Genomic DNA, 9,556 nt, shown 5'->3' on the forward strand with positions numbered 1-9,556 from the left:
CAAAATGCAAGACAAATGTCTATACAACTTCTTTAGGAGCAATTGAACCAGTTGTATCAACCATCAGCTAAAACAATATTACATGCTATCTGCTGAAGCATGCTATTTTACTGACACCTCCCCCCCAGCATTCTGTTGCTTTTAATAGTTTTTGTTTGCTTGTTTCTGGCCAGCTCACTTCTGGTGTTGGAAAACTGCTTAAAGCAGCAAAGTGCTTTAGGGGCAGATGAGGTTGCTCCCCTACTCCTTTTTATATAATGAGTATATGCTTGCAAACTCCCCCCCTTCTCACACGATTTATATAGGGCAGAGGCATAAAGACCATTCCATCTTGTTTGCTTCTTCTTTGCCTCCAAATCAGAATTCTATGTCAAAATGCACTGGCCCTCTTAGGTAATACTTCTGGAGACAACTCTTGGCAGGGGGGGGGGGGGGACTCTCTCTCTTTTGTTTTTACATAAGCCCCAGGTGTGGAAGTGAGAGCTGGACCATAAAGAAGGCTGATCCCCGAAGAAATGATGCTTTTGAATTGTGGTGCTGGAGGAGACTCTTGAGAGTCCCATGGACTGCAAGAAGATCAAACCTATCCATTCTTAAGGAATGGAGTGCTCACTGGAAGGACAGATCCTGAAACTGAGGCTGCAACACTTTGGCCACCTCATGACCCTGGAAAAGACCCTGATGTTGGGAAAGATGGAGGGCACAAGGAGAAGGGGACGACGGAGGACGAGATGGTTGGACAGTGTTCTCGAAGCTACCAGCATGAGTTTGACCAAACTGCGGGAGGCAGTGGAAGACAGGAGTGCCTGGCGTGATCTGGTCCATGGGGTCACGAAGAGTCGGACATAACTAAACAGCAACAAGCCCCAGGTGTGCATACAATACGAAAACACGTGCAGAAGATGGCAAATTAAAAACCCGCATTTTATGTCTCCGGGCCTCCGATGGAGAGCCGAAGAATTCATCTGGTTACCAGCTGAAATCTCGGTGCGAGTCGTCTCTCTCTCTGCCCCATTCCCCAATCAAACCCACGTGGGGAGGAGGAACGTAGGCGGGGAAAGAAGCTATGCATCACAGGCCCGTGACAAAAATCACACGGGCCGAAACAAATGCAGGCCTGTCAAAAAGAGAGGCAACCCTCAGCCCCCTCGCTGCACCACTCTCGCGCGACCTACGCGCCTTCGCCCATCACGGCCCCCCCCCGCGCGAAGAAGCATGCTCACATTTCACTGTATACGTACCCATTCGCTATGTATATACACACAAACACGTAACTCTGCGCATCACAAAGCTCCCCCCCCCCAAGAATTGGGCACCGCGCAACCTCCGAAGCCCCGTCGGAGCCCTGTCAGGCCCACTCCCACCCCACAGAGTACCCAGCTACGGCGGTTCCCCCTGGAGAGCACCGTCTCCTCAGCCGGGTCACGGGGAGAACCAAACCCCGGGCGGAGAGGGAGGGGGGAGGGGCGGCCGGCTCGGCCTCCTTCCCCTCCCCCACCCCAGGCCTCCGCTCTGAGGAGAACCGCGAGGGGGCGGGGAACCAGCCAGGCTCCCGCCCGCCCGCCTGCCTCTTCCTCCCGCCAAGGCCCGCAGTGGCGCGCCCCGGAGCCCACCTGGCCGCCGGCCCTCAAGAATCCGGACGCGAGAACTCACCGCCTCCCCTTAAGCCAAAGGGCGACAGGGCGGCGGCGGCGGCGGCAGTCGAGACGCACCACCTCGGGACGGAAAGCCGGCCCGGCCAATCCCGCCCGGCAAGCCTCGCCCGCGCCGGCCAATCCCGCCTCCCACCTCTCGGGAGGAAGCCAATCGGTGAGGGGAAATGAAGGAGGAGGTTTGGAAAGGGCCCGCCCACCGCTCTCCCTCGTTCCCTCTGAGGGCCGGAGTTTTGCAGGCGTCTGTCAGGAGCTCCCTCGCGCGCGTTTCGGCCGAGGAGGTTCCCAGGCAGGGGCTCCGCTACGGAGCTGTAGTAATAATCCCGCCTGGAGCCCGCAGTAAAGTTGTCCTTGCGGAGCTATGAGGGTATATAAGCTCCTGGCAGCGGGGCTTTTCTTAAGCAGCGCACAAGTAACACGCAATGCATATCCCTACCCTTGAGTTCCCACAATTGCTGGGAAACTCGAAATCAGCCACTGATTTGGTCAGGAAAGTACCTTGCTAATGTATGTGGTCTGATTTTATTGCAGATGTTCGAGGGATAATAATTCACATACACATAAAGTTATCAGCTGTCCATCCTTAGCCCTAGGTGAAAGAAATGCAAGTCACAGAAGAAGAGTGGCCCTGCTAACATAAAATGGGCATTTTCTCTCTCTCTTCAGATTAGAAGTAACAGCCTGATCTTATCCACTGTCCAGCAATCCGATACACCAGACAAGCCTAGCGATGCACAAAGTGCTAGATTGGCCCGTGCAACAAGGCTATCGAAAGGATAGAGGCACTACCGGACTCCCTAATAACAGCAATAATGATAATAATGATTTTATTATTTGTACCCCACCCATCTGACTGGGTTGCAACAGGCACTCTGGACAGCTTCCAACATATATACCAACATTACTGGGCAGAGTAATGGGCTGGATGGGGTACTTATACCCCCAGCATTGTCGATACATGCTTAGAATGTGCCTTGAAATATATTATTATTATATTTAACCTATCAATTTAATCTATTATTTAATCTATTATTAATTAATTAATTTGCATACCACCCAAAAATCTCACAGCATAAAATTACGAGAAATTATCCAGTTGGTACATCAGCCAGGACCATTCTTTGATGTGATAGTCTGGACAAAGGTATCCACGGTCTGGTGTCCCCATATGTAAGACTTTTGCAAGGCATCGTGCATGAGGCTGCCTTCGAAACGTATCTAGAAGTGGCAGTTGATCTAAAAAGAGGTCTTCAAAATCTTAAATTGGGACCGGATGCTTTCATCTTATTGTTACTGATTTATCGGTGCTAGAATTTAACTTAAGGTTTAGGGGTGTCAAAGCTAATTTACCTGGAGTTAATAGCCAGACTCAGGTGTATTTACACTGTGTGATAACCCCAGTTAATCCTTTAATTAGCACAGGTGAAGGCTAATTAAGTCAGACCCTGTGTGCTGGACAGTGTGCCAGTCATCCTTAATCCTGTGAAATTAACATGGGTTCAAAGGTAATGGAGTCAACCTAATTTCCTTCAAGGTGAGAGCCTGGGGGTATTAGCACAACTAGGCATCAATCACCAGGTGTGAGGAAGCAGGTGAGTGGGGCCTCCCTTTGTGTTACAGAAGGCCAGGGCTTAGATTAGCAAGGTTAGAACAGGTAAGAAATGTGATCCTTGGAGGAAGGCTGCCAAGGGAGGGATGCTGCTGCCTTTGGAAGAAGCTGGTGCCGTTTGGGATGTGATGTTTGGAACTCCCTCCACAGCAAGCACAGTTTGTATACATGTGTAAATAAACCATATATCATAAAGATACCACAGACTCCACTGTGCCTCATTGGTCCAAAAGGAAACACAAACCCTGGGTTTAGAGCACCTGAGACCCTCACTGCTGTGGTGATTAGGGTGGTGTGCAACAATATAATGTTAGTGCCCAGGATCCATTTCCAAGGCAAGTTCAAAGTGCTGGTTTTAATTGCTAAAGGCCCTTAGTATCTTTGGACTATTGGATGCGGGTGGCACTGTGGTCTAAACCACTGAGCCTCTTGGGCTTGCCGATCAGAAGGTCGGCGGTTCAAATTCCTGCGACGGGGGGAGTTCCCATTGCTCGGTCCCAGCTCCTGCCAACCTAGCAGTTCGAAAGCACGCCAAAAAGTGCAAGTAGATAAACAGGTACCACTCCGGTGGGAGGGTAAACAGCATTTCCTTGGGCTGCTCTGGTGTCGGTGTTCTGTTGCGCCAGAAGCAGCTTAGTCATGCTGGCCACATGACCCGGAAAAATTGTCTGCAGACAACCTCTGGCTCCCTCAGCCTACAGAGCCTGATGAGCGCTGCAACTCCAGAGTCGTCTGTGACTGGACTTAATATTTTAGGGATTTCGAAGAGGCAGAGGAACCAGAGACCAAATTGCAAACATGTGCTGGATTATGGAGAAAGCTAGAGAGTTCCAGAAAGACATCTACTTCTGCTTCATTGACTATGCAAAAGCCTTTGACTGTGTCGACCACAGCAAACTATGGCAAGTTCTTAAAGAAATGGGAGTGCCTGATCACCTCATCTGTCTCCTGAGAAATCTCTATGTGGGACAAGAAGCTACAGTTAGAACTGGATATGGAACAACGGATTGGTTCAAAATTGGGAAAGGAGTATGACAAGGCTGTATTTTGTCTCCCTGTTTATTTAACTTATATGCAGAATTCATCATGCGAAAGGCTGGGCTGGATGAATCCCTAGCCGGAATTAAGACTGCTGGAAGAAATATCAACAACCTCAGATATGCAGATGACACAACCTTGATGGCAGAAAGTGAGGAGGAATTAAAGAACCTTTTATTGAGGGTGAAAGAGGAGAGCGCAAAATATGGTCTGAAGCTCAACATCAAAAAAACGAAGATCATGGCCACTGGTCCCATCACCTCCTGGCAAATAGAAGGGGAAGAAATGGAGGCAGTGAGAGATTTTACTTTCTTGGGCTCCATGATCACTGCAGATGGCGACAGCAGCCACGAAATTAAGAGATGTCTGCTTCTTGGGAGGAAAGCAATGACAAACCAAGACAGCATCTTAAAAAGTAGAGACATCACCTTGCCAACAAAGGTCTGTATAGTAAAAGCTATGGTTTTCCCAGTAGTGATGTATGGAAGTGAGAGCTGGACCATAAAGAAGGCTGATCGCCGAAGAATTGATGCTTTTGAATTATGGTGCTGGAGGAGACTCTTGAGAGTCCCATGGACTGCAAGAAGATCAAACGTATCCATTCTTAAGGAAACCAGCCCTGAGTGCTCACTGGAAGGACAGATCCTGAAGCTGAGGCTCCAATACTTTGGCCACCTCATGAGAAGAGAAGACTCCCTGGAAAAGACCCTGATGTTGGGAAAGATGGAGGGTACAAGGAGAAGGGGACGACAAAGGATGAGATGGTTGGATAGTGTCTTCGAAGCTACAAACATGAGTCTGACCAAACTGCGGGAGGCAGTGGAAGACAGAAGTGCCTGGCGTGCTCTGGTCCATGGGGTCACGAAGAGTCGGACACAACTAAACGACTAAACAACAACAACAACAATAGCTTTTTATATCTTTGGACTAGGTTACCCAAGAAGTTAATTTCTTCCCAATATACATTCTCATTTGTCGCATTTTCTTCATGGCCATTTTGGCTCCAGGTAGATTTCTCTCTACCTGCCCCCCCCCCATCTCTTTAAATAATGTGTGATCTTAATATCAGGGCTCTCAATGTCTCACCTGTGTGTTATTGTATATTTATGTTCCTAAACTAATTTTTGTCTCTTCCCTTGCAGGTAAATAAAATACTATGCTGCAGTTAATTTTATACGGTGGATTGATTGATTGATTGATTGATTGGTTTTATTTTATGTCTTTGTGTAAGTTTTGCAGCTAGGGCAAGAGACCAGACTTTGGACCACAATCCCTGCAATAAGAACTGCATGGAAATCTTCCAATGATGCGCTTTCTCTACTCTTAAGTAGCAGCAGCTTTCTGACAGAGGTATTTCATATCACTACAATGGTACCTCGGGTTACATACGCTTCAGGTTACATATGCTTCAGGTTACAGACTCCGCTAACCCAGAAATAGTACCTTGGGTTAAGAACTTTGCTTCAGGATGAGAACAGAAATTGTGCTCCAGCGGCACGGCAGCAGTGGGAGGCCCCATTAGCTAAAGGGGTGCTTCAGGTTAAGAACAGTTTCAGGTTAAGAACGGACCTCCAGAACGAATTAAGTACTTAACCTGAGGTACCACTGTATTTGCCTTTCCCCCCTACATATGCCTGGAATTGTATCTCAGATATTTCACATGCCATACCATCTTCCTGCCACCTTTGCATGCATAGCTCTAGTGACTTTTAACACTTGTGTAACTGGCAGAATAAAAAAATATTTACACAGGACAGTATTCAGATACTGTAGAATACCCCAGTCTGGCTGTTGTCTGGAAACCAGAATTAGGGAATATCTCACTTCCATTCATCTGCTGCAGTTGTACTGGCTGCTTATCAGCTTAAGGTCCCAAGTCAAATTGCCGCTTACCTGTAAAGCCATATGGAGGCTGGGCTTGGCATACCTGAGCCTCTGCCTGATCATTGTGTGTGAGAGAAAGGAGGTGTGGTTTAAGGCTGCAATCCAAAGCACACTTACTTCTGAATAAACATGCTCTCTTAAGCACGTACAAGTCACCCATCCTCTTCAGCAATTGTGACATCGCTGGCTGTTGCCTAGTGTTGTCATTGTATCATTGCTAAGGGACCTGTCTGTGAGCAATAGTGTGATTGGTAGACTAACTGTGCAGTTACTATGGGCTTTGTGAGAATGGTTGTTACTGTGCTGCTTGTGCTTGTGATGTTTTCAGTGTGTGGTTCTTACTGAGCACAAGATTCCAGCTAAGTAAAAGCTCAGCAACAGCCATCTTACCTAGAACCATAGAACTGAGCAGCAGACTCAGTGTGCTTAGCAACTTACTTCCAAAACTAATATAGGACCAGATCCTCCAAGTGCCCCTATTTCCCCCTATTTACAGAAACCATCCTGGTTTCTGATTTAATCCTAGAATGTCCCACTTTTCCTTAGGACATCCTTATTTTCATCAGAGAAATGTTGGAGGTTATGGTAGGACGTCCCTGTTTTATCAGAGAAATGTTGGAGGGTATGGAGTTATCCGACCCCTGAGACATCTGAAGACAGGCCTGTATAGGGAAGTTTTTAAAAAATGTTTAATGTTTTTATATATGTTGGAAGTCACCCAGAGTGACAACCCAGTCAGATAGGTGGGTTATAAATAGTAAATAATAATAATAATAATAATAATAATAATAATAATAATAATTATTATTATTATTATTATTTAAAGGTAAAGGTACCCCTGCCCGTACGGGCCAGTCTTGACAGACTCTGGGGTTGTGCGCCCATCTCACTCAAGAGGCCGGGGGCCAGCGCTGTCCGCAGACACTTCCGGGTCACGTGGCCAGCGTGACATCGCTGCTCTGGCGAGCCAGCGCAGCACACGGAAACGCCGTTTACCTTCCCGCTAGTAAGCGGTCCCTATTTATCTACTTGCACCCGAGGGTGCTTTTGAACTGCTAGGTTGGCAGGCGCTGGGACCGAGCAGCGGGAGCACACCCCGCCGCGGGGATTAGAACCGCCGACCTTTCGATCAGCAAGCCCTAGGCTCTGAGGTTTTACCCACAGCGCCACCCGCGTCCCTATTATTTATTATTATTTATTATTTAATAATTAAATAATTATTATTTAGGACGTCCCTATTTTCATCAGAGAAATGTTGGAGGGTATGTAGGAATAGAGTCTGGGGTATGAACTTGTGACTAGGGTGGCCACTTATGCATTGCCAAAAAAATAAAAGGGCACATTCAAGCAGAGGATCGTCCTCTGTAAAGTAGGGCACATGGTCCCCCTACTCTTGACACATTAGCAGCGATGGCCAAACTTGGCCCTCCAGCTGTTTTGGGACTACAACTCCCATCATCCTTTCTTAACAGGACCAGTGGTCAGGGATGATGGGAATTGTTGTCCCAAAACAGCTGGAGGGCCAAGTTTGGCCATCACTGCATTAGAGTAAGAACTTTTGATGGCTGTGGACAGGATTCCCGCATTTCAGGGGGTGGGACTACACAACCCTTAGGATTCCCTTCCAGCTCTACAGTTCTATGATTCTATGAAACTCCAAAGGCTTTATCAGGCTGGACAATTGTGGGGAGATAGATGGGGAAAGGATAGGCCAGTGGGAGCTCACTTGCAGGGAAGCAGCAAGAGGAAATGGAATGAACTGAACATGGATGGGGAAAGCACTTGGGAAGGAATAGAAATTGGCATAAAGAGACCAGGCCTACAGGTAAAAGGAATATCAGTGACCCAGGGATTCTGTGCCAAGAAGACTGGGAAATAATCATATTGGGGATAGCTGAGATTCACTGAATCATAGCCTGTTCATTTATTTAAGGTATTTATAACCCATCTTTCTGTTAAAAAATAATCAAGGTGGCTAACAATGCAAACAGACAGCAACACAATAAGCTAAAACTCTTTTAACTAACAAAAATAGCATCTGCATTTGCTCTTTTTAAAAAACAAAACAAAAAAACACCGTCATTCTATTTTAGCTTGGAAACCACCTAGAAAATTTTTGGTGTGAAAATAGATATATGCCGTTTCATACCAAAAAAATAAAATAAAAATCCCTCCGCACTGACAAGTGGATTTCAGGGAAATATTCCAGCCTAGTTTTACCTGTAATATGCTTGCCTCTATATCTTCTTTTTGATGGGAAGTGTTTGGTTCAGCCATGGGAGTTCCCACCTGTGGTTTGAAGTGTACAATTTTGACACAGGTTTGCCATTTCAAACAAGAACTAGGCCCTTGCAGACAGTGCTGCATTTAGCTATGGCTTTCACAGGGCCCTTTTTCATCTGCCTTTTTTTTCTCCAAGGAACAATATATTAGCACAATAAAGTATTGTAAGCAATACCTTTTAAAAGGTAGTCACAGAAGAGATGGCAAATTTGCCGAAAATATCATATATAGTTTCATCCTTTCTGTCAGAATTCACGTAAACAGCTTTCAAGCTAATATTGCTTATATAATACACAAATAAAAGAAAATGCGATACAACCCTATAGAGTGCCTCTTTGTATTTTCCTCGCTGGAATGTTTCCTTGTAACACAGCATCCATTTCTCATGGCAGTACATTATTTCTCCCCCCTCTCGTAGCGTTTAACATGCTTTAGGTTTAGGACATGATTCTATGCCTCTGGTATGCCAGCTAGGGAGATAAAGACTTTTCAGAAGTCCCCTATACAGGTGTATTGTATTGTATACAGTGGTATTCAAACAGAATGCATTCTGGGAGTTGGTTTGACTCCCAGAACCATTCAAAAACCAAAGCACGGGCACAACCCCCTCTCAGGGGTTGACCAAACCATTGAGTCCCTGGATTCCTTTAACGAAATACCCTTCACATAGGGATGGCGAGAGCGTTCTCCCATCCCTATCACCTGAACCAGAGCCTATCCGCAACCTTACAAGTTGTGACGATTTGCTACGTGCCAGGCGAAACCCAAATGGCAACAGCCAATCCGCCAAGTGAGAAAATTCCTGCCGTGCCCCTGTACCAACGACAGACGACACACGACGGCATAGCAAGGTCAAGCGCACAAGCCCTAAAAATAGGGAGAGGTGGGCGGGTGTTCCAAATGCACGCGCCAAAAGAGGAAGCTCTGGGTTACATGCATGGGTATAAATAGGTCCCTTGATCCCTTTGGACTCTGCCCCATTGGCCCGATTAAATCCAGCATTGAGGGACCTCCAATCGGGTGTTGTGGCTGATCAATCAAACCCACCCACAACACAGGGTGTTGGTTTCCAGGTCTCACCGCAATATGT

The 9,556-nt window shown here is 46.8% G+C and overlaps 1 protein-coding gene across 6 annotated transcripts in view; it reads right to left on the minus strand.

The window, feature by feature from the left end:
- Window positions 1-6,294, minus strand: part of PJA2 (praja ring finger ubiquitin ligase 2) — a 41,763-nt gene extending 35,469 nt beyond the window's left edge. For 2 of the 6 annotated variants that reach the window (XM_053407633.1, XM_053407626.1), the window contains exon 1: window positions 1,654-1,779. The gene's annotated coding sequence lies outside the window, so the exon portion shown is untranslated. Of the gene's footprint in view, window positions 1-1,241; window positions 1,334-1,653; window positions 1,781-6,192 lie in introns of those variants that run through there. The other 4 variants (XM_053407627.1, XM_053407631.1, XM_053407628.1 and 1 more) reach the window with 4 other exon arrangements.
- Window positions 6,295-9,556: the final 3,262 nt, after the last annotated feature.

The sequence above is a fragment of the Podarcis raffonei genome, chromosome 11 (genome assembly GCF_027172205.1).
Source record: "Podarcis raffonei isolate rPodRaf1 chromosome 11, rPodRaf1.pri, whole genome shotgun sequence".
NCBI lineage: Eukaryota > Metazoa > Chordata > Lepidosauria > Squamata > Lacertidae > Podarcis > Podarcis raffonei.